A 22205-nucleotide genomic window follows, 5' to 3' on the forward strand; every position below is an offset into this window, starting at 1 on the left:
GTGGCTTGTCCCTGTAGCAGGCGCCGAGGCACGCAGCCCACCCTGATTCCTGCGGGGGCCTGACTTGGGAAGTGCCATCTGGTAGCTTTGAGACTCACCAAACCAAATTGCACTGGAGAGAGGAAGGACACCTTCCTTCATCCACCCCCCACCCCCGCCGGATTCCCACATACCCTGACCCCTTTCTCTTGATTTCGGAGCCATTTCCAGAGTCCCGCTCATATGACCTCATTCGAAGTGCACTGTGGACGAGCTGCCATCTGCAGCTGCTACCACAGCAGCCAAGGGCTTTAGCTCCCGAGTACCTCCCTTCCTTTGGAACTTGGGGGCCCTCTACTCCCCACTTGCACACCACAGACCTTTGCTGAGGATTGTGGGGACCCTCACTCAGTTTGCAGCACGTTGTAGCCATCCCTGTCCTCTCAATACCTCCCTTGCCACTCAGCTTGTGAGCCCCTTTGGAGCAGCGTGGCCCACCTGGCTGCAACGGAAGAGACACAGCTGACAGTGAAACAACAGCTTAGATCTGACAGCCGGAAAGCTCTGTCAAAAGGGACCTCCCTCTTCACACCGTAGAGGCTGTAGGAGCCGCCAGGCTTTCGGAACCAGTGCTGGGGCCAAAATGACCCCACAGCCGTTTTCCTTCCTGGGGAGGGTTCTGGCTCGAGTGGGAATGGCTCAAGTCTCCTAAGGTTCTGAAAGCCCACTGTGTGCAGATTCACGGTACACAGAGAGGAGAAGGTGGAGTCCTGCCCTGGAGGTGGTCACAGCTCACGGATGAGCCAGGCAGGCAGGCAGGCAGGCAGGCAGGGCATGAGAACACCTGAGCTGCCTTCATGAGTGAATGGTGTGGGAGCAGAGGAAGAGAAGCCGGTCTGCTCCCTCATGTGGTGCCCAGGGCAGGTTGTCCCCAGAGGAAACCCTTACGACGGTGAGGACTCTCACTGCTGTTTCCCAAGGGGTTCCGTCGGTGCGTGTCTTCCCCGGAGCGGTCAGGCCGTCTCTAAAGTACACTGGCCATGGGCATTGCCTCTCCTTGGAACTTCCCACGTGTTTCTCTTTTTTATGGAACAGTGATTTTTCTAGAGGGGTTCTGGGCCACAAGGTTGTTGGGTCATTTTCTAGCCTTCTGTCGTGAAGAACGCTTTCCTGGGCGTTGGGGTGGTTTGTTGTTCCAGCTCCCTTTCTTGGCTTCTTTTGGGAGCTGGTGCAACAAGAGGAGCTCAGCCTCTGCCTTCTGGCTGAGATGTCACCCTTCAAACAGCAATGCCTGCCTGGAGATAATGATGGCATTTGCCAAAAGGGCTTCGTTTGGCACATGATATCTTGAAAGGACGTACACCGTCCTGTCAGCTATCAAAGGCTAGTTCAAATGACATAAAAATGAGAACTCTCCAATGGAGTCTTACAGTAGGTGGAGAGTCCGAAAGAAACTCCTTCAGTCATTTCACTGAGAGTCATTGATTGGGGACACCAAGAATATAGGAAGGAATGCAGAAAGAAAAGATGAAATTGTGTTCAGGATCGGGGGGAGGGATGAACAGGGCGTGCTTGCCTTGAATCCAGGCTTTGTTGGGGGGTGGGGCATAAAGATCAAACGGGTCTGAAACCACAAAGTGGTGATGGTAACACAGTATCACCAGAGTTACACAACAGTGTTCCCAAATTGCAACAATGATGAAAAAGTTTACTAACTTAACCAACAAGTTCCCAACTTAACCAACAAAAATACAGGAAACCATACAAAAAATAAAACATCACCAGAAAGGTGGAAACAAACCAAATGCAAAGCAGTTCAGGGGAAAGGAACTCCATGTCCCCTGGGGGCAGACCGAGTTGACAGCGTCCACGGTGAGCCGACAGGGATGGAGGCGGCAGAGCCGACCGCTCCCCTGGACGTGGTGTTTCCGGCAAGGGCTCTGGGTCTCTGTCCAGAGCGGGGGCTCGTTCTTCCTGCAGGGGTGGGTGAGTCATCGTCGGCGTCTGGGTGTTGCGCGGGAGCCAGGGCAGGCTCTCCCTGCCGAGGCGGTGACTCCTCCTCTGCCTCGGGTTCTCCTGCCAAAGCCCGAGCAGGTACAGGTGCACGTGGAGGTGGAGGTTCTGGCTGAGGGGGTGGGACATCAGTGCCTGGGGCTGGGGGTCCTGCAGGCACGGAGATCCGATCTGCCCGGTGTGCTGGCCAGAACCCAGCTGGCCTGGTGTCTCTGCGAGGGCAAGTCTCGGTTCTCCATCTGCCCTCGGTGGATCCCTGGGTCCTGCACCTGGAGCCACCACCTCTGTAGGGACAGGTCTGGGAAGTGGAGCCTGGTTCCAGTTGGAGGCCAGTGCTAGAGCTGGGGGAGAAGCAAAGTTTGCCCACAGGCCAGCCTTGGCATGTGCGTATCCCGGGACAGAAAGCTTCCAAGAGATTCCCAAAGAATACCCAGGGTCGGATGTCTTTTGGGACTGAAGTGTGCAAGAAGGGGGTGGGGGTGTGAGGCCAGCGCTTGCTGCAGGCCCAGCAGCATCTTTCGGGGACTCGTCCCTGTGTAGCTCAGCACCCCCTCCCCACACACTCCCGTGCACCAGCCCCAGCGTCCTCACCTCTGTGCTCTGGCGTGCTGGGCTCCAGGTCCTCCTGCTGCCTCAGAGGCTGGGGTTCTCGGGACTCTGGGTCGGAGCCGGGTGTGCTGAGCTCCGTGGCAGCCTCAGACTGGGCCGCCGGGTGTATCCTGTGTGGTGTCTCGGCAGCAGGCCTTCCCCGCCTCCGCTTCGCCCCCGGTGGGGCTGATGCCTCCGTGGGCACGCTCACCTGGAGCCTGCACTGGGCCTCAGGGGCGGGGGGGTGGTGCTCCGACCCCTCCCTCCGGGAGGTGGACGGGGTGTCCCCGTCCTCGGCCTCATCACGTGGGAAGCTCTGCAACGACAGTGACCATCAGCCAGCCATGCTGGGACTTTTCCGAGCTGGGCCTGGCCAGTGGAGCCGCTGCTTCTGCCTGCTCGAACTTCTCTTCCCAGAAGGGTCAGAGACGTGTGTCTGCTCAGATCCCCACCCGGGAGGAAAGAGACCCACCTGAGGGTGTGAGGCCAGCCTGGGCGGCCGGCGCTGCCCGCACTCTCCCCATCCCAGCCAGCCTGCTCTCCCCTGGGGTGTGGACACAACTTGCCCGCAGGCTTCTGACCCCACATCCGCCTGGGCTTCCTTGAGGGAGACACACCCCGAGAAACCCGCATCCACACACACAGGCAAAGGACCCGGTGTTTCCGGGTGGCATGGGAGAGGTGGGCTGGCCCGGCCTGGGGCTCCCCGTGTTACCTTTCTGTTTCTCCGGGCAAAGGGCCAGAGGCCTCTCGGGGGTGCCCTGAGCCAACGTCGACAGGGTGCCCACGCACACTGCCTGTGAGCTCTCCTGAGGCCCCGGCCTCTGGGCAGGGGCAAACAGCAGAACATCCTGGCAGCAAGTGATCTGGCTGGGGGCTCCTCTCCGCTCTGGAGGCCTGGATACACGGGTTGCGGGTTCTGTTGGGTTCTGTTGCCGGCAGGTGACATCATTTCCTGGGGTTCGTGCTGAGGTCCCTTCCCCAAAACTTCCCAAGGGAATCTCTGGGTTTCTGACTGCTCGACCACCCCCCTTAGGCCATGTGCAGGCACAGTGACAGCCACACAGCCCAGCCCACAGCCCTGGGGAGGCCTGGGTGCAGCCAGGGCCTGAGCTCCGAGGACCCCGCTGCTCTCAGACCAGGCTCCTTCTTCTCATAAGTGGTGTGGCCCTGGACAAGCGTATGCCCCTCAGGGTTTCCCCAGTCTCTCCATCTGGAGAGTGGGGGTCACTCTCCCATCTGCTTCCTAGGTCTGTCGGCCTACGAGCAGCTCCATGCCTTTCCACCTGGGGCCGATATCACGTGGAGCTTGTGCGCTGAGACTTCAGAAAGAAAGACTCCATCCAGGGCTGACACAGCACAGAATGGGGCAGAACGAGGCCTGGATGCGCCGTGGTACCCAGGAAAAGGCACTCCCCCTCCTGAGTGTTTTGAGACCCCGCATCCAAGTTGGAGGCGCGAAAGGAAGACTCGAAGGTCTCCCTCTCTTATAGAAAAGAGTAGCCAACTTTCTGGTCCTCTGTTTCCATTGAGATTCTGTTCAAGTGTCCCAGCTCGGCTTCTGCGGGTGGCTGAGCTTCTAATGGCTCCCTGCGTTCTTGTCTTTTCCTCTCCAAACCTTCCGTCCTTTTCCCCCTTCTGGGGTGGATGGGCGCTGTCATTGCTTCTACCTTCGAGACAGATTGATGAAAAGTCTGGACCGTCGACTCCTTTCCTCTCTTTGGTTCCGTGTCTCTCTCTGTCTGTGTCCCTCTCTTTTCCCTTCTCGATTCAGTCTGTGTCTTCCTCTTTCTCTCTCGTGTGTGGATGGATGGATGCTAGGAATGCACATGTATATGATTAGATGAGGGTTATGTTTTAGGGATAGGTTAGAGGGAGAGAAAGGCTTTAGGTCGGAGTTGGTCATGGGGGAAGGGTCAAGGGTGGTGGTGGTGTTTCTTGGAATCTGAGTGCTGTGCATTCTTCGTCTCTTTCCATATGAACCCCTTCTCAGATACACCACTTGCAAGGAGTCTCTCATGTTCCGTTTCCCATCTTTTGCATTTCTGAATGCTTAGCTTCTCTGTTGTGAAGAGGTTCCATTGGATGGAAACCCATTGGCGTACTTCGTTTTCCTCTTTCCCTTACTTGAAGAGACCCATTTCTACCTCCGCCCAGCAAATGGCAAGGAGACTCTGATGTTAAGGAGCCTTTGACCTACGCTTCTTTCTAGCTGTCTCATGACATCAGTCTTTAGGGTGAGGTTTTTCCCCGATATTGAGGTGGTGTGAGATCAAAACCAATAGCGTTCTTCAGATGTAGCTGTCTGGTTTTCCCATGGACATTTATTGAAGAGGCTTTCTTGTTCCCATTTGGATATTCTCCCCTTTTGTGTCAGAGATGAGTTGACCATGGATGCCGGGGTTTGTTTCTGGACCCTCAACTTTATTCCATCGATCTGGATCTGTGTGTGTTGTTGTATTCCCAATAGCATACTGTCCTGCTGCTGCCGCTGCGCCTAAGTCATTTCAGTCGTGTCTGACTCTGCGCGACCCCATGGCCTGCAGCCTACCAGGCTCCTCCGTCCAGGGCGTTTTCCAGGCAAGAGTACTGGAGTGGGTCGCCATCGCCTTCTCCGATACTCTCCTGAGGATCCTAGTTTGGTCGTCTAATTTCCTTTCACACAACCTTGGATGTCCGTATCGGGGCTTTTTCGTCGGATTGTATTGACAATTTAGGCTCTTTTCTGTTTCCGTACCCCTTTTGCAATTCTTTGTTCGGTGCGAAAATGCATTGGCATTTTGGGAGGAATAGCATCGAAGCTGTGGATTGCCTTGTGGGGCTGTGACATCATTTTCCCAATAGGAATTCTTTCAAGCCCTGAGCACAGCTTCTCTTTCCAGTGGTTGGTGTGGGCTTGATCTTCCTTCTTCCGTCTCTCGCCGTTTTGTGAGAACAGGTCCTTCCTTCCCTTCTGGGTTAGATGGACTCGTGGGTATCACTTCAGTGAATGGCATTGTCAGTGGGGGTGATAATTCCCTTCTCATTGGAAGACTTTGCTGTGAGTATTAGAAATGCAAGTGATTTCTCTTCCCCTTCCTCCCTGTCCATCTCTCAGAGCCACCGGGAAACAGAGGCCTCATCCAGGGTCACACAGGCCTGAGGGAGTGCAACTAGACTGTTGTTTCTTCAGGCCCTCAGTGCTGGACATCATCCGGGATACTCTGTGTGTGTCTTCCTCAGTCTGGTGTCCCTTCAGACCTTTCCCTAGTTTTCACAGGCTTGTCGTGTTGGTGTTCTTTGACTGTTTGGAGACACATCCTTGAGAAGCTTTGTGTTTCCACTCATTCGTCTCGCGATGTATGACCTGTCTTTTGCTTTTGTAATGAGGTCTTTCCCACAGTAGATATCTTTGATTTTGCAAAGTCCACTGTATTCTCTGGGTTGTTTTGTGGGCTGCCTTTTTGTTTTGTGTGTGAAGACTCAAAGCACGTGTCCGGTTTCTGCTCATTGTTCTTCTAGATTTGTGACAAGTTTTCATGGAAACTTTGTCTAGGGATAACTGGAAGTGAACTCGGTGTAAGGTGTCAAGTCTCCATCTCCATTCATGTCATGCCCTGCAGTTTCCAATTCCCTGTTCCTGAGTGGTTTTGGAGACCTTGTGGGAAGTTTGGTTGCATCGGAGTTTGCGTTTCCACCTTGAGTAGATTCACACTGTTCTGCCCTCAGGGACACTGTCAAGGGGGAGTGAGGAGCAGCCTGCACTTCCAGCAGTGACCACACGGTGGGGCGAGTGCTGCTCTCCCCTCTGGGAGCCCCAGGCCACAGGCATCCCAGTGAGGAGCCAGCTCTGTGCTCAGCTGAAAGGAGTTAGTCTCTCAGGAGCCTCTGAGCCCTTGCCTTTGGATCACCCAGGGTGGGCATTTGCTGTGACAGAAAAAAATTGCCCTGAATTCCATGGACGGAAGAGCCTGGCGGTGTAGAGTTCGTGAGTTGCCGTGAATCAGACACAACTGAGGACACAAAAATTCAATAGACTAAAACACTTTTTGGGGGTGGGGGGAGTGAAAGGGGGTGATGTGGGGTTTTTTGTCTTATATAATAGCCGAGGGAAATCTAGTTTAAACCTAAATTCACATAGATGGGAAAGGTATAGCTCTCCGTCACCCTATTAAAAAAAAAAAAAAACGTCTTAACTTTTCTGAAAGCTTATTTAGTAGCTTCCTTGAGCAGTTCATTGTGAAGGATTTTTTTTTTTTTCTGTGACATTGGCCTCATTAAAAAGTACGGTTTGCCTTTACTGGATAATTTTGTTCATTGGTTTGTTAGGGAATCTTGGTAATATTTGAGTTTCCTGGGGAGTATGGTCACATGACCTGGCCCTGGCCAATCGGTGCGTTCCACCTCCCTGGCCACTGTGATTGGCTCCGGACTGGGGCAGTGCCCAATCGGGGCCCGGGGCCGGGCCTCACGTTGGAAGCCAGGGGAAGACGAGCTCTCGTTCTGCTGGGGTAGGGGAAGGGGTGGGGCCGGGGGAGGTCAGGCTCCAGCAGTGGGAGGGGCTTGAGGTCCGCCTGCGGCAGTTGGTGACCTTCCTGCTCCCCTCAGGGCAGAGCCGCCGGCCTGAGAATGAGGGCGCTGCTGAGCCCAGGGGCTGGGATGGCCCGCTGCTGCTGTGGTCCCAGAGCTCCACCCGAGACCTGAGGGAGGCCGTCTGCCCGTGAGTCCTCTCCCGCTTGTCTGTCAGCTTGTTTGAACCATGCTGGGTTTTCTGCCCAGCTGGCTAAGGGGAGTCCCTGGAAATGCAAGGGTGTGGGTTTTGGCAGACTTCAGGGAAGACATGCCAGATGAGCCTGGGAGACTCCAGCTTAATCTGGATTCAGGAGATATCTCTTCGGGCCAGCTAGTAATTGCAGGATAAGCCTAATGAGTCTTCACAGGATGAAGAGAGTAACGTGCCAAGGTAGCAATCGATGTCCTCATTCGAGAGGATGAAGCTGGTGCTCAGAGAAGGGGGGAACTTGGCCAGAGCAAGGAGGTGTGCACCCAGACAGAACCCCCAGATCCGGCCATTGGAGCTCAGGGAGGCCACTGGTGTGGCTTGTCCCTGTGGCAGGGGCCGAGGCACGCAGCCCACCCTGATTCCTGCGGGGGCCTGACTTGGGAAGTGCCATCTGGTAGCTTTGAGACTCACCAAACCAAATTGCACTGGAGAGAGGAAGGACACCTTCCTTCATCCACCCCCCACCCCCGCCGGATTCCCACATACCCTGACCCCTTTCTCTTGATTTCGGAGCCATTTCCAGAGTCCCGCTCATATGACCTCATTCGAAGTGCACTGTGGACGAGCTGCCATCTGCAGCTGCTACCACAGCAGCCAAGGGCTTTAGCTCCCGAGTACCTCCCTTCCTTTGGAACTTGGGGGCCCTCTACTCCCCACTTGCACACCACAGGCCTTTGCTGAGGATTGTGGGGACCCTCACTCAGTTTGCAGCACGTTGTAGCCATCCCTGTCCTCTCAATACCTCCCTTGCCACTCAGCTTGTGAGCCCCTTTGGAGCAGCGTGGCCCACCTGGCTGCAACGGAAGAGACACAGCTGACAGTGAAACAACAGCTTAGATCTGACAGCCGGAAAGCTCTGTCAAAAGGGACCTCCCTCTTCACACCGTAGAGGCTGTAGGAGCCGCCAGGCTTTCGGAACCAGTGCTGGGGCCAAAATGACCCCACAGCCGTTTTCCTTCCTGGGGAGGGTTCTGGCTCGAGTGGGAATGGCTCAAGTCTCCTAAGGTTCTGAAAGCCCACTGTGTGCAGATTCACGGTACACAGAGAGGAGAAGGTGGAGTCCTGCCCTGGAGGTGGTCACAGCTCACGGATGAGCCAGGCAGGCAGGCAGGCAGGCAGGCAGGGCATGAGAACACCTGAGCTGCCTTCATGAGTGAATGGTGTGGGAGCAGAGGAAGAGAAGCCGGTCTGCTCCCTCATGTGGTGCCCAGGGCAGGTTGTCCCCAGAGGAAACCCTTACGACGGTGAGGACTCTCACTGCTGTTTCCCAAGGGGTTCCGTCGGTGCGTGTCTTCCCCGGAGCGGTCAGGCCGTCTCTAAAGTACACTGGCCATGGGCATTGCCTCTCCTTGGAACTTCCCACGTGTTTCTCTTTTTTATGGAACAGTGATTTTTCTAGAGGGGTTCTGGGCCACAAGGTTGTTGGGTCATTTTCTAGCCTTCTGTCGTGAAGAACGCTTTCCTGGGCGTTGGGGTGGTTTGTTGTTCCAGCTCCCTTTCTTGGCTTCTTTTGGGAGCTGGTGCAACAAGAGGAGCTCAGCCTCTGCCTTCTGGCTGAGATGTCACCCTTCAAACAGCAATGCCTGCCTGGAGATAATGATGGCATTTGCCAAAAGGGCTTCGTTTGGCACATGATATCTTGAAAGGACGTACACCGTCCTGTCAGCTATCAAAGGCTAGTTCAAATGACATAAAAATGAGAACTCTCCAATGGAGTCTTACAGTAGGTGGAGAGTCCGAAAGAAACTCCTTCAGTCATTTCACTGAGAGTCATTGATTGGGGACACCAAGAATATAGGAAGGAATGCAGAAAGAAAAGATGAAATTGTGTTCAGGATCGGGGGGAGGGATGAACAGGGCGTGCTTGCCTTGAATCCAGGCTTTGTTGGGGGGTGGGGCATAAAGATCAAACGGGTCTGAAACCACAAAGTGGTGATGGTAACACAGTATCACCAGAGTTACACAACAGTGTTCCCAAATTGCAACAATGATGAAAAAGTTTACTAACTTAACCAACAAGTTCCCAACTTAACCAACAAAAATACAGGAAACCATACAAAAAATAAAACATCACCAGAAAGGTGGAAACAAACCAAATGCAAAGCAGTTCAGGGGAAAGGAACTCCATGTCCCCTGGGGGCAGACCGAGTTGACAGCGTCCACGGTGAGCCGACAGGGATGGAGGCGGCAGAGCCGACCGCTCCCCTGGACGTGGTGTTTCCAGCAAGGGCTCTGGGTCTCTGTCCAGAGCGGGGGCTCGTTCTTCCTGCAGGGATGGGTGAGTCATCGTCGGCGTCTGGGTGTTGCGCGGGAGCCAGGGCAGGCTCTCCCTGCCGAGGCGGTGACTCCTCCTCTGCCTCGGGTTCTCCTGCCAAAGCCCGAGCAGGTACAGGTGCACGTGGAGGTGGAGGTTCTGGCTGAGGGGGTGGGACATCAGTGCCTGGGGCTGGGGGTCCTGCAGGCACGGAGATCCGATCTGCCCGGTGTGCTGGCCAGAACCCAGCTGGCCTGGTGTCTCTGCGAGGGCAAGTCTCGGTTCTCCATCTGCCCTCGGTGGATCCCTGGGTCCTGCACCTGGAGCCACCACCTCTGTAGGGACAGGTCTGGGAAGTGGAGCCTGGTTCCAGTTGGAGGCCAGTGCTAGAGCTGGGGGAGAAGCAAAGTTTGCCCACAGGCCAGCCTTGGCATGTGCGTATCCCGGGACAGAAAGCTTCCAAGAGATTCCCAAAGAATACCCAGGGTCGGATGTCTTTTGGGACTGAAGTGTGCAAGAAGGGGGTGGGGGTGTGAGGCCAGCGCTTGCTGCAGGCCCAGCAGCATCTTTCGGGGACTCGTCCCTGTGTAGCTCAGCACCCCCTCCCCACACACTCCCGTGCACCAGCCCCAGCGTCCTCACCTCTGTGCTCTGGCGTGCTGGGCTCCAGGTCCTCCTGCTGCCTCAGAGGCTGGGGTTCTCGGGACTCTGGGTCGGAGCCGGGTGTGCTGAGCTCCGTGGCAGCCTCAGACTGGGCCGCCGGGTGTATCCTGTGTGGTGTCTCGGCAGCAGGCCTTCCCCGCCTCCGCTTCGCCCCCGGTGGGGCTGATGCCTCCGTGGGCACGCTCACCTGGAGCCTGCACTGGGCCTCAGGGGCGGGGGGGTGGTGCTCCGACCCCTCCCTCCGGGAGGTGGACGGGGTGTCCCCGTCCTCGGCCTCATCACGTGGGAAGCTCTGCAACGACAGTGACCATCAGCCAGCCATGCTGGGACTTTTCCGAGCTGGGCCTGGCCAGTGGAGCCGCTGCTTCTGCCTGCTCGAACTTCTCTTCCCAGAAGGGTCAGAGACGTGTGTCTGCTCAGATCCCCACCCGGGAGGAAAGAGACCCACCTGAGGGTGTGAGGCCAGCCTGGGCGGCCGGCGCTGCCCGCACTCTCCCCATCCCAGCCAGCCTGCTCTCCCCTGGGGTGTGGACACAACTTGCCCGCAGGCTTCTGACCCCACATCCGCCTGGGCTTCCTTGAGGGAGACACACCCCGAGAAACCCGCATCCACACACACAGGCAAAGGACCCGGTGTTTCCGGGTGGCATGGGAGAGGTGGGCTGGCCCGGCCTGGGGCTCCCCGTGTTACCTTTCTGTTTCTCCGGGCAAAGGGCCAGAGGCCTCTCGGGGGTGCCCTGAGCCAACGTCGACAGGGTGCCCACGCACACTGCCTGTGAGCTCTCCTGAGGCCCCGGCCTCTGGGCAGGGGCAAACAGCAGAACATCCTGGCAGCAAGTGATCTGGCTGGGGGCTCCTCTCCGCTCTGGAGGCCTGGATACACGGGTTGCGGGTTCTGTTGGGTTCTGTTGCCGGCAGGTGACATCATTTCCTGGGGTTCGTGCTGAGGTCCCTTCCCCAAAACTTCCCAAGGGAATCTCTGGGTTTCTGACTGCTCGACCACCCCCCTTAGGCCATGTGCAGGCACAGTGACAGCCACACAGCCCAGCCCACAGCCCTGGGGAGGCCTGGGTGCAGCCAGGGCCTGAGCTCCGAGGACCCCGCTGCTCTCAGACCAGGCTCCTTCTTCTCATAAGTGGTGTGGCCCTGGACAAGCGTATGCCCCTCAGGGTTTCCCCAGTCTCTCCATCTGGAGAGTGGGGGTCACTCTCCCATCTGCTTCCTAGGTCTGTCGGCCTACGAGCAGCTCCATGCCTTTCCACCTGGGGCCGATATCACGTGGAGCTTGTGCGCTGAGACTTCAGAAAGAAAGACTCCATCCAGGGCTGACACAGCACAGAATGGGGCAGAACGAGGCCTGGATGCGCCGTGGTACCCAGGAAAAGGCACTCCCCCTCCTGAGTGTTTTGAGACCCCGCATCCAAGTTGGAGGCGCGAAAGGAAGACTCGAAGGTCTCCCTCTCTTATAGAAAAGAGTAGCCAACTTTCTGGTCCTCTGTTTCCATTGAGATTCTGTTCAAGTGTCCCAGCTCGGCTTCTGCGGGTGGCTGAGCTTCTAATGGCTCCCTGCGTTCTTGTCTTTTCCTCTCCAAACCTTCCGTCCTTTTCCCCCTTCTGGGGTGGATGGGCGCTGTCATTGCTTCTACCTTCGAGACAGATTGATGAAAAGTCTGGACCGTCGACTCCTTTCCTCTCTTTGGTTCCGTGTCTCTCTCTGTCTGTGTCCCTCTCTTTTCCCTTCTCGATTCAGTCTGTGTCTTCCTCTTTCTCTCTCGTGTGTGGATGGATGGATGCTAGGAATGCACATGTATATGATTAGATGAGGGTTATGTTTTAGGGATAGGTTAGAGGGAGAGAAAGGCTTTAGGTCGGAGTTGGTCATGGGGGAAGGGTCAAGGGTGGTGGTGGTGTTTCTTGGAATCTGAGTGCTGTGCATTCTTCGTCTCTTTCCATATGAACCCCTTCTCAGATACACCACTTGCAAGGAGTCTCTCATGTTCCGTTTCCCATCTTTTGCATTTCTGAATGCTTAGCTTCTCTGTTGTGAAGAGGTTCCATTGGATGGAAACCCATTGGCGTACTTCGTTTTCCTCTTTCCCTTACTTGAAGAGACCCATTTCTACCTCCGCCCAGCAAATGGCAAGGAGACTCTGATGTTAAGGAGCCTTTGACCTACGCTTCTTTCTAGCTGTCTCATGACATCAGTCTTTAGGGTGAGGTTTTTCCCCGATATTGAGGTGGTGTGAGATCAAAACCAATAGCGTTCTTCAGATGTAGCTGTCTGGTTTTCCCATGGACATTTATTGAAGAGGCTTTCTTGTTCCCATTTGGATATTCTCCCCTTTTGTGTCAGAGATGAGTTGACCATGGATGCCGGGGTTTGTTTCTGGACCCTCAACTTTATTCCATCGATCTGGATCTGTGTGTGTTGTTGTATTCCCAATAGCATACTGTCCTGCTGCTGCCGCTGCGCCTAAGTCATTTCAGTCGTGTCTGACTCTGCGCGACCCCATGGCCTGCAGCCTACCAGGCTCCTCCGTCCAGGGCGTTTTCCAGGCAAGAGTACTGGAGTGGGTCGCCATCGCCTTCTCCGATACTCTCCTGAGGATCCTAGTTTGGTCGTCTAATTTCCTTTCACACAACCTTGGATGTCCGTATCGGGGCTTTTTCGTCGGATTGTATTGACAATTTAGGCTCTTTTCTGTTTCCGTACCCCTTTTGCAATTCTTTGTTCGGTGCGAAAATGCATTGGCATTTTGGGAGGAATAGCATCGAAGCTGTGGATTGCCTTGTGGGGCTGTGACATCATTTTCCCAATAGGAATTCTTTCAAGCCCTGAGCACAGCTTCTCTTTCCAGTGGTTGGTGTGGGCTTGATCTTCCTTCTTCCATCTCTCGCCGTTTTGTGAGAACAGGTCCTTCCTTCCCTTCTGGGTTAGATGGACTCGTGGGTATCACTTCAGTGAATGGCATTGTCAGTGGGGGTGATAATTCCCTTCTCATTGGAAGACTTTGCTGTGAGTATTAGAAATGCAAGTGATTTCTCTTCCCCTTCCTCCCTGTCCATCTCTCAGAGCCACCGGGAAACAGAGGCCTCATCCAGGGTCACACAGGCCTGAGGGAGTGCAACTAGACTGTTGTTTCTTCAGGCCCTCAGTGCTGGACATCATCCGGGATACTCTGTGTGTGTCTTCCTCAGTCTGGTGTCCCTTCAGACCTTTCCCTAGTTTTCACAGGCTTGTCGTGTTGGTGTTCTTTGACTGTTTGGAGACACATCCTTGAGAAGCTTTGTGTTTCCACTCATTCGTCTTGCGATGTATGACCTGTCTTTTGCTTTTGTAATGAGGTCTTTCCCACAGTAGATATCTTTGATTTTGCAAAGTCCACTGTATTCTCTGGGTTGTTTTGTGGGCTGCCTTTTTGTTTTGTGTGTGAAGACTCAAAGCACGTGTCCGGTTTCTGCTCATTGTTCTTCTAGATTTGTGACAAGTTTTCATGGAAACTTTGTCTAGGGATAACTGGAAGTGAACTCGGTGTAAGGTGTCAAGTCTCCATCTCCATTCATGTCATGCCCTGCAGTTTCCAATTCCCTGTTCCTGAGTGGTTTTGGAGACCTTGTGGGAAGTTTGGTTGCATCGGAGTTTGCGTTTCCACCTTGAGTAGATTCACACTGTTCTGCCCTCAGGGACACTGTCAAGGGGGAGTGAGGAGCAGCCTGCACTTCCAGCAGTGACCACACGGTGGGGCGAGTGCTGCTCTCCCCTCTGGGAGCCCCAGGCCACAGGCATCCCAGTGAGGAGCCAGCTCTGTGCTCAGCTGAAAGGAGTTAGTCTCTCAGGAGCCTCTGAGCCCTTGCCTTTGGATCACCCAGGGTGGGCATTTGCTGTGACAGAAAAAAATTGCCCTGAATTCCATGGACGGAAGAGCCTGGCTGTGTAGAGTTCGTGAGTTGCAGTGAATCAGACACAACTGAGGACACAAAAATTCAATAGACTAAAACACTTTTTGGGGGTGGGGGGAGTGAAAGGGGGTGATGTGGGGTTTTTTGTCTTATATAATAGCCGAGGGAAATCTAGTTTAAACCTAAATTCACATAGATGGGAAAGGTATAGCTCTCCGTCACCCTATTAAAAAAAAAAAAAAACGTCTTAACTTTTCTGAAAGCTTATTTAGTAGATTCCTTGAGCAGTTCATTGTGAAGGATTTTTTTTTTTTTTCTGTGACATTGGCCTCATTAAAAAGTACGGTTTGCCTTTACTGGATAATTTTGTTCATTGGTTTGTTAGGGAATCTTGGTAATATTTGAGTTTCCTGGGGAGTATGGTCACATGACCTGGCCCTGGCCAATCGGTGCGTTCCACCTCCCTGGCCACTGTGATTGGCTCCGGACTGGGGCAGTGCCCAATCGGGGCCCGGGGCCGGGCCTCACATTGGAAGCCAGGGGAAGACGAGCTCTCGTTCTGCTGGGGTAGGGGAAGGGGTGGGGCCGGGGGAGGTCAGGCTCCAGCAGTGGGAGGGGCTTGAGGTCCGCCTGCGGCAGTTGGTGACCTTCCTGCTCCCCTCAGGGCAGAGCCGCCGGCCTGAGAATGAGGGCGCTGCTGAGCCCAGGGTCTGGGATGGCCCGCTGCTGCTGTGGTCCCAGAGCTCCACCCGAGACCTGAGGGAGGCCGTCTGCCCGTGAGTCCTCTCCCGCTTGTCTGTCAGCTTGTTTGAACCATGCTGGGTTTTCTGCCCAGCTGGCTAAGGGGAGTCCCTGGAAATGCAAGGGTGTGGGTTTTGGCAGACTTCAGGGAAGACATGCCAGATGAGCCTGGGAGACTCCAGCTTAATCTGGATTCAGGAGATATCTCTTCGGGCCAGCTAGTAATTGTAGGATAAGCCTAATGAGTCTTCACAGGATGAAGAGAGTAACGTGCCAAGGTAGCAATCGATGTCCTCATTCGAGAGGATGAAGCTGGTGCTCAGAGAAGGGGGGAACATGGCCAGAGCAAGGAGGTGTGCACCCAGACAGAACCCCCAGATCCGGCCATTGGAGCTCAGGGAGGCCACTGGTGTGGCTTGTCCCTGTAGCAGGCGCCGAGGCACGCAGCCCACCCTGATTCCTGCGGGGGCCTGACTTGGGAAGTGCCATCTGGTAGCTTTGAGACTCACCAAACCAAATTGCACTGGAGAGAGGAAGGACACCTTCCTTCATCCACCCCCCACCCCCGCCGGATTCCCACATACCCTGACCCCTTTCTCTTGATTTCGGAGCCATTTCCAGAGTCCCGCTCATATGACCTCATTCGAAGTGCACTGTGGACGAGCTGCCATCTGCAGCTGCTACCACAGCAGCCAAGGGCTTTAGCTCCCGAGTACCTCCCTTCCTTTGGAACTTGGGGGCCCTCTACTCCCCACTTGCACACCACAGACCTTTGCTGAGGATTGTGGGGACCCTCACTCAGTTTGCAGCACGTTGTAGCCATCCCTGTCCTCTCAATACCTCCCTTGCCACTCAGCTTGTGAGCCCCTTTGGAGCAGCGTGGCCCACCTGGCTGCAACGGAAGAGACACAGCTGACAGTGAAACAACAGCTTAGATCTGACAGCCGGAAAGCTCTGTCAAAAGGGACCTCCCTCTTCACACCGTAGAGGCTGTAGGAGCCGCCAGGCTTTCGGAACCAGTGCTGGGGCCAAAATGACCCCACAGCCGTTTTCCTTCCTGGGGAGGGTTCTGGCTCGAGTGGGAATGGCTCAAGTCTCCTAAGGTTCTGAAAGCCCACTGTGTGCAGATTCACGGTACACAGAGAGGAGAAGGTGGAGTCCTGCCCTGGAGGTGGTCACAGCTCACGGATGAGCCAGGCAGGCAGGCAGGCAGGCAGGCAGGGCATGAGAACACCTGAGCTGCCTTCATGAGTGAATGGTGTGGGAGCAGAGGAAGAGAAGCCGGTCTGCTCCCTCATGTGGTGCCCAGGGCAGGTTGTCCCCAGAGGAAACCCTTACGACGGTGAGGACTCTCACTGCTGTTTCCCAAGGGGTTCCGTCGGTGCGTGTCTTCCCCGGAGCGGTCAGGCCGTCTCTAAAGTACACTGGCCATGGGCATTGCCTCTCCTTGGAACTTCCCACGTGTTTCTCTTTTTTATGGAACAGTGATTTTTCTAGAGGGGTTCTGGGCCACAAGGTTGTTGGGTCATTTTCTAGCCTTCTGTCGTGAAGAACGCTTTCCTGGGCGTTGGGGTGGTTTGTTGTTCCAGCTCCCTTTCTTGGCTTCTTTTGGGAGCTGGTGCAACAAGAGGAGCTCAGCCTCTGCCTTCTGGCTGAGATGTCACCCTTCAAACAGCAATGCCTGCCTGGAGATAATGATGGCATTTGCCAAAAGGGCTTCGTTTGGCACATGATATCTTGAAAGGACGTACACCGTCCTGTCAGCTATCAAAGGCTAGTTCAAATGACATAAAAATGAGAACTCTCCAATGGAGTCTTACAGTAGGTGGAGAGTCCGAAAGAAACTCCTTCAGTCATTTCACTGAGAGTCATTGATTGGGGACACCAAGAATATAGGAAGGAATGCAGAAAGAAAAGATGAAATTGTGTTCAGGATCGGGGGGAGGGATGAACAGGGCGTGCTTGCCTTGAATCCAGGCTTTGTTGGGGGGTGGGGCATAAAGATCAAACGGGTCTGAAACCACAAAGTGGTGATGGTAACACAGTATCACCAGAGTTACACAACAGTGTTCCCAAATTGCAACAATGATGAAAAAGTTTACTAACTTAACCAACAAGTTCCCAACTTAACCAACAAAAATACAGGAAACCATACAAAAAATAAAACATCACCAGAAAGGTGGAAACAAACCAAATGCAAAGCAGTTCAGGGGAAAGGAACTCCATGTCCCCTGGGGGCAGACCGAGTTGACAGCGTCCACGGTGAGCCGACAGGGATGGAGGCGGCAGAGCCGACCGCTCCCCTGGACGTGGTGTTTCCGGCAAGGGCTCTGGGTCTCTGTCCAGAGCGGGGGCTCGTTCTTCCTGCAGGGGTGGGTGAGTCATCGTCGGCGTCTGGGTGTTGCGCGGGAGCCAGGGCAGGCTCTCCCTGCCGAGGCGGTGACTCCTCCTCTGCCTCGGGTTCTCCTGCCAAAGCCCGAGCAGGTACAGGTGCACGTGGAGGTGGAGGTTCTGGCTGAGGGGGTGGGACATCAGTGCCTGGGGCTGGGGGTCCTGCAGGCACGGAGATCCGATCTGCCCGGTGTGCTGGCCAGAACCCAGCTGGCCTGGTGTCTCTGCGAGGGCAAGTCTCGGTTCTCCATCTGCCCTCGGTGGATCCCTGGGTCCTGCACCTGGAGCCACCACCTCTGTAGGGACAGGTCTGGGAAGTGGAGCCTGGTTCCAGTTGGAGGCCAGTGCTAGAGCTGGGGGAGAAGCAAAGTTTGCCCACAGGCCAGCCTTGGCATGTGCGTATCCCGGGACAGAAAGCTTCCAAGAGATTCCCAAAGAATACCCAGGGTCGGATGTCTTTTGGGACTGAAGTGTGCAAGAAGGGGGTGGGGGTGTGAGGCCAGCGCTTGCTGCAGGCCCAGCAGCATCTTTCGGGGACTCGTCCCTGTGTAGCTCAGCACCCCCTCCCCACACACTCCCGTGCACCAGCCCCAGCGTCCTCACCTCTGTGCTCTGGCGTGCTGGGCTCCAGGTCCTCCTGCTGCCTCAGAGGCTGGGGTTCTCGGGACTCTGGGTCGGAGCCGGGTGTGCTGAGCTCCGTGGCAGCCTCAGACTGGGCCGCCGGGTGTATCCTGTGTGGTGTCTCGGCAGCAGGCCTTCCCCGCCTCCGCTTCGCCCCCGGTGGGGCTGATGCCTCCGTGGGCACGCTCACCTGGAGCCTGCACTGGGCCTCAGGGGCGGGGGGGTGGTGCTCCGACCCCTCCCTCCGGGAGGTGGACGGGGTGTCCCCGTCCTCGGCCTCATCACGTGGGAAGCTCTGCAACGACAGTGACCATCAGCCAGCCATGCTGGGACTTTTCCGAGCTGGGCCTGGCCAGTGGAGCCGCTGCTTCTGCCTGCTCGAACTTCTCTTCCCAGAAGGGTCAGAGACGTGTGTCTGCTCAGATCCCCACCCGGGAGGAAAGAGACCCACCTGAGGGTGTGAGGCCAGCCTGGGCGGCCGGCGCTGCCCGCACTCTCCCCATCCCAGCCAGCCTGCTCTCCCCTGGGGTGTGGACACAACTTGCCCGCAGGCTTCTGACCCCACATCCGCCTGGGCTTCCTTGAGGGAGACACACCCCGAGAAACCCGCATCCACACACACAGGCAAAGGACCCGGTGTTTCCGGGTGGCATGGGAGAGGTGGGCTGGCCCGGCCTGGGGCTCCCCGTGTTACCTTTCTGTTTCTCCGGGCAAAGGGCCAGAGGCCTCTCGGGGGTGCCCTGAGCCAACGTCGACAGGGTGCCCACGCACACTGCCTGTGAGCTCTCCTGAGGCCCCGGCCTCTGGGCAGGGGCAAACAGCAGAACATCCTGGCAGCAAGTGATCTGGCTGGGGGCTCCTCTCCGCTCTGGAGGCCTGGATACACGGGTTGCGGGTTCTGTTGGGTTCTGTTGCCGGCAGGTGACATCATTTCCTGGGGTTCGTGCTGAGGTCCCTTCCCCAAAACTTCCCAAGGGAATCTCTGGGTTTCTGACTGCTCGACCACCCCCCTTAGGCCATGTGCAGGCACAGTGACAGCCACACAGCCCAGCCCACAGCCCTGGGGAGGCCTGGGTGCAGCCAGGGCCTGAGCTCCGAGGACCCCGCTGCTCTCAGACCAGGCTCCTTCTTCTCATAAGTGGTGTGGCCCTGGACAAGCGTATGCCCCTCAGGGTTTCCCCAGTCTCTCCATCTGGAGAGTGGGGGTCACTCTCCCATCTGCTTCCTAGGTCTGTCGGCCTACGAGCAGCTCCATGCCTTTCCACCTGGGGCCGATATCACGTGGAGCTTGTGCGCTGAGACTTCAGAAAGAAAGACTCCATCCAGGGCTGACACAGCACAGAATGGGGCAGAACGAGGCCTGGATGCGCCGTGGTACCCAGGAAAAGGCACTCCCCCTCCTGAGTGTTTTGAGACCCCGCATCCAAGTTGGAGGCGCGAAAGGAAGACTCGAAGGTCTCCCTCTCTTATAGAAAAGAGTAGCCAACTTTCTGGTCCTCTGTTTCCATTGAGATTCTGTTCAAGTGTCCCAGCTCGGCTTCTGCGGGTGGCTGAGCTTCTAATGGCTCCCTGCGTTCTTGTCTTTTCCTCTCCAAACCTTCCGTCCTTTTCCCCCTTCTGGGGTGGATGGGCGCTGTCATTGCTTCTACCTTCGAGACAGATTGATGAAAAGTCTGGACCGTCGACTCCTTTCCTCTCTTTGGTTCCGTGTCTCTCTCTGTCTGTGTCCCTCTCTTTTCCCTTCTCGATTCAGTCTGTGTCTTCCTCTTTCTCTCTCGTGTGTGGATGGATGGATGCTAGGAATGCACATGTATATGATTAGATGAGGGTTATGTTTTAGGGATAGGTTAGAGGGAGAGAAAGGCTTTAGGTCGGAGTTGGTCATGGGGGAAGGGTCAAGGGTGGTGGTGGTGTTTCTTGGAATCTGAGTGCTGTGCATTCTTCGTCTCTTTCCATATGAACCCCTTCTCAGATACACCACTTGCAAGGAGTCTCTCATGTTCCGTTTCCCATCTTTTGCATTTCTGAATGCTTAGCTTCTCTGTTGTGAAGAGGTTCCATTGGATGGAAACCCATTGGCGTACTTCGTTTTCCTCTTTCCCTTACTTGAAGAGACCCATTTCTACCTCCGCCCAGCAAATGGCAAGGAGACTCTGATGTTAAGGAGCCTTTGACCTACGCTTCTTTCTAGCTGTCTCATGACATCAGTCTTTAGGGTGAGGTTTTTCCCCGATATTGAGGTGGTGTGAGATCAAAACCAATAGCGTTCTTCAGATGTAGCTGTCTGGTTTTCCCATGGACATTTATTGAAGAGGCTTTCTTGTTCCCATTTGGATATTCTCCCCTTTTGTGTCAGAGATGAGTTGACCATGGATGCCGGGGTTTGTTTCTGGACCCTCAACTTTATTCCATCGATCTGGATCTGTGTGTGTTGTTGTATTCCCAATAGCATACTGTCCTGCTGCTGCCGCTGCGCCTAAGTCATTTCAGTCGTGTCTGACTCTGCGCGACCCCATGGCCTGCAGCCTACCAGGCTCCTCCGTCCAGGGCGTTTTCCAGGCAAGAGTACTGGAGTGGGTCGCCATCGCCTTCTCCGATACTCTCCTGAGGATCCTAGTTTGGTCGTCTAATTTCCTTTCACACAACCTTGGATGTCCGTATCGGGGCTTTTTCGTCGGATTGTATTGACAATTTAGGCTCTTTTCTGTTTCCGTACCCCTTTTGCAATTCTTTGTTCGGTGCGAAAATGCATTGGCATTTTGGGAGGAATAGCATCGAAGCTGTGGATTGCCTTGTGGGGCTGTGACATCATTTTCCCAATAGGAATTCTTTCAAGCCCTGAGCACAGCTTCTCTTTCCAGTGGTTGGTGTGGGCTTGATCTTCCTTCTTCCGTCTCTCGCCGTTTTGTGAGAACAGGTCCTTCCTTCCCTTCTGGGTTAGATGGACTCGTGGGTATCACTTCAGTGAATGGCATTGTCAGTGGGGGTGATAATTCCCTTCTCATTGGAAGACTTTGCTGTGAGTATTAGAAATGCAAGTGATTTCTCTTCCCCTTCCTCCCTGTCCATCTCTCAGAGCCACCGGGAAACAGAGGCCTCATCCAGGGTCACACAGGCCTGAGGGAGTGCAACTAGACTGTTGTTTCTTCAGGCCCTCAGTGCTGGACATCATCCGGGATACTCTGTGTGTGTCTTCCTCAGTCTGGTGTCCCTTCAGACCTTTCCCTAGTTTTCACAGGCTTGTCGTGTTGGTGTTCTTTGACTGTTTGGAGACACATCCTTGAGAAGCTTTGTGTTTCCACTCATTCGTCTCGCGATGTATGACCTGTCTTTTGCTTTTGTAATGAGGTCTTTCCCACAGTAGATATCTTTGATTTTGCAAAGTCCACTGTATTCTCTGGGTTGTTTTGTGGGCTGCCTTTTTGTTTTGTGTGTGAAGACTCAAAGCACGTGTCCGGTTTCTGCTCATTGTTCTTCTAGATTTGTGACAAGTTTTCATGGAAACTTTGTCTAGGGATAACTGGAAGTGAACTCGGTGTAAGGTGTCAAGTCTCCATCTCCATTCATGTCATGCCCTGCAGTTTCCAATTCCCTGTTCCTGAGTGGTTTTGGAGACCTTGTGGGAAGTTTGGTTGCATCGGAGTTTGCGTTTCCACCTTGAGTAGATTCCCACTGTTCTGCCCTCAGGGACACTGTCAAGGGGGAGTGAGGAGCAGCCTGCACTTCCAGCAGTGACCACACGGTGGGGTGAGTGCTGCTCTCCCCTCTGGGAGCCCCAGGCCACAGGCATCCCAGTGAGGAGCCAGCTCTGTGCTCAGCTGAAAGGAGTTAGTCTCTCAGGAGCCTCTGAGCCCTTGCCTTTGGATCACCCAGGGTGGGCATTTGCTGTGACAGAAAAAAATTGCCCTGAATTCCATGGACGGAAGAGCCTGGCTGTGTAGAGTTCGTGAGTTGCCGTGAATCAGACACAACTGAGGACACAAAAATTCAATAGACTAAAACACTTTTTGGGGGTGGGGGGAGTGAAAGGGGGTGATGTGGGGTTTTTTGTCTTATATAATAGCCGAGGGAAATCTAATTTAAACCTAAATTCACATAGATGGGAAAGGTATAGCTCTCCGTCACCCTATTAAAAAAAAAAAAAAAGTCTTAACTTTTCTGAAAGCTTATTTAGTAGCTTCCTTGAGCAGTTCATTGTGAAGGATTTTTTTTTTTTCTGTGACATTGGCCTCATTAAAAAGTACGGTTTGCCTTTACTGGATAATTTTGTTCATTGGTTTGTTAGGAAATCTT

General features: G+C 54.8%; 1 long non-coding RNA gene across 1 annotated transcript in view; it reads left to right on the top strand.

Moving 5' to 3' along the window:
• LOC145530003 (uncharacterized) overlaps nt 1–22205 on the top strand; it is a 270063-nt gene that overhangs the window by 54063 nt on the left and 193795 nt on the right. Inside the window, exons 9-10 of the long non-coding RNA XR_014071399.1 lie at nt 7168–7279; nt 14824–14935. This is a non-coding gene — a long non-coding RNA (uncharacterized LOC145530003). The remainder of the gene's footprint in view (nt 1–7167; nt 7280–14823; nt 14936–22205) is intronic.

This window comes from Giraffa tippelskirchi, chromosome 12 (assembly GCF_054371585.1).
Source record: "Giraffa tippelskirchi isolate mGirTip1 chromosome 12, T2T-mGirTip1v1.2.pri, whole genome shotgun sequence".
NCBI lineage: Eukaryota > Metazoa > Chordata > Mammalia > Artiodactyla > Giraffidae > Giraffa > Giraffa tippelskirchi.